The following is a 2,446-nucleotide window of genomic DNA, read 5'->3' as shown; positions in this document are numbered from 1 at the left end:
AATCCCATTTTTAACCAATTCAGTTATACACTGTGGTTTACCCAGCTTTTACAAGGCTGGGAATGGCTGGAGGATATCTCAGGAGTCCTTTTGCTTTATTACAGACAAAGTGTAGGATCTTACTTTCACAGCTTAATGTGGATTCTCACGGCAACACTTTCAGCAGCACTTGTAAATCCCTGCATCGTCACACAAGTCAAGCTAAATTTACATTACAACATTATGCCATGGAAATACATTAGCCGTAATTACTGTTAAATGAGGCAGGAACATTTTAAGATAATTATTTTTGTGGGGAAAAAATACCAACCAGAAAAAAAAAAATCCCTAAGTGGCTTAAGAACTTATACAGTATGGAGAAATGCTTTTAATAATATGACAAGTTCATCTGTGACAGCTAACCTCTGTTCCCCAGTTGCAAGTCCCCATGTATCTGGGACTCTGAGGAGCAGCATCAGTTACCAGTGACTGGCTGATGTTCTCTGTCCAGATACACGATTGGTAGATTCATGTGAATTACAGTGATAAAAAATATGGTAGACCAAAAAAAATTACTGAACACTTCCTATCCTCCTACCTCCTCCAGTGGATATTTTTGAGAATTGTTACTCACAGGAATATTTCAAACATAGGGTTTTTTTAATTTTGCATTGATCTTTTTTCTCTGCTTATTTGGAAAAAGGCAACAAGTTATTCTTCCTTCAAGATCATTATTAGTTGTTTTTAGCACCACACAGTCGCACTTATACATCAGGTCCACAGCACATTAGGTCTGCAGTGACCTCTTTCTGTCAGCGTGGTCCAAGCCACAAAGAGCAACAGACTATGCCGAGAGGGCACATATGGTAAAAGTTTTTTAGAAGCTAAGTTGCCTCATCCATACCAGTGTGGAGGAAAAGCACAAAATGTTTTGGCTGGCCAGCATGGGAAGAACAACTGCCATTCTTATTCTCTTGGATGGCCAATGTACACCTTTAGGCATGACCAAACCAAACCAATCATCCAACCAACCAAAAAACTCCCAACAAAGCTGTCATTTTCCTTTCCTATCATCCTTGGACTCCTGCCTGAATCATTCTATTCTGGTTAACTCCCGCTGGCACTCGAGGAAGCACTCAGCCGTGTGGTGTCTGCATTGCTGCTGATGGAGTGGTGAGATAAGACACGCACCAATATTCCTGAGCGATTACTTTGTTCAAGTGCTATTTAATACTGTGAAGAAGCGCCTGTGAATTCTTCTTATACAAGGTATAATGAAATAAATGTGACATTATTCGAAAACCAACTTTTGAAAGCATCTGTTCATGACAAAAGCAAAACTCGCCATTTGTGTGTGTTCATAAACACGAATGTAGCTCCCTTTCATTTGCCATTTTTGAATGATCACATCTGTAGTAGCTGGAGTGTTAGAAACACAGGAGTCCAAGCCATGTGGTCATAGGAAATAGGATCGCTTCATCTATTCCCCTACCTCACCCAGGTTACAATGTCATTCCAGGCAGATAGTTCACTTGTGGGTCCTTAAAAACCCTGACGGTGAGACTTTGTGACTGTTTCAGGTGGCCTCTTCAATCGCTTCATGATCCCCACAGCTACTCTGCCAGTCAGAGAGGCCAGGAGATTATTTTCTTGTGCCACAAAAGCTTTGGGGGTGTGGTGGGTTGTCCCCAGCCAGCAGCCAAACACACACGCAGCCCCCAGTGGGAAGGAGAGACAATAGGAAGAATGAGAGAGAAAACGTGTGGGTTGAGGTAAAGACAGGTAGATCACTTACTGTTGCCCACAGTTACTGCTGAGGGCAAAACAGACTGGACTTGGGAAAGATTTTAATTTATTGACTATTAACATGAACATTTAATTACTGGTTTAGATATTGGGAAACAAAGATGACAAACTTTTCACTACTTAGGGAAATCACTTTTCCTGTGCTCAGCTTCACTCCAGGCACCTCTCCTCATCCTTTCCTGGTCTCCACTCTCTTGTTATTGCTGCAAGTTGCACTTGCTCCCTTTGGTGAGGTGATCGGCAGGACAGGGGCTCAGGATCAGGGTGCAGTGGTTTCTTTCCGCCACTTGCTGTTTCTCACTCTTTTCTTCAGCTGCTCCTTCTCACTCTTTGTCCATACTCTGTCATGGGTCCTCCATGGGCTGCAGGCTCTTTGGGGGGGTGGGGTGGGGGTGTACCTGCTCTGGCATGGGTGATCCATGTACCACAGTACCTTTGGGGGCATTACCAGCTCTGCCATGCGGTGCCTCCTACTCCTCTGGCCTTAATGTTCCCTGTCTCTCAGCTTTTACCACCCTTTATTAAATACATTTTCACAGAAGCACCACTGACAACTCCGGGCAGTTCCAAGGCACCACCATCTTGGCTGAGGGGCTCAGCTGTGCCCTGTGATGTGTCAGTGGGAGCTGGCTGGGGGCCGGGGGGGGCCCCGCCCCCCCCC

This window comes from Egretta garzetta, unplaced genomic scaffold (genome assembly GCF_000687185.1).
Source record: "Egretta garzetta isolate BGI_Z169 unplaced genomic scaffold, ASM68718v1 scaffold367, whole genome shotgun sequence".
NCBI classification, from domain to species: Eukaryota; Metazoa; Chordata; class Aves; order Pelecaniformes; family Ardeidae; genus Egretta; species Egretta garzetta.
This window is presented reverse-complemented; position numbering follows the sequence as displayed.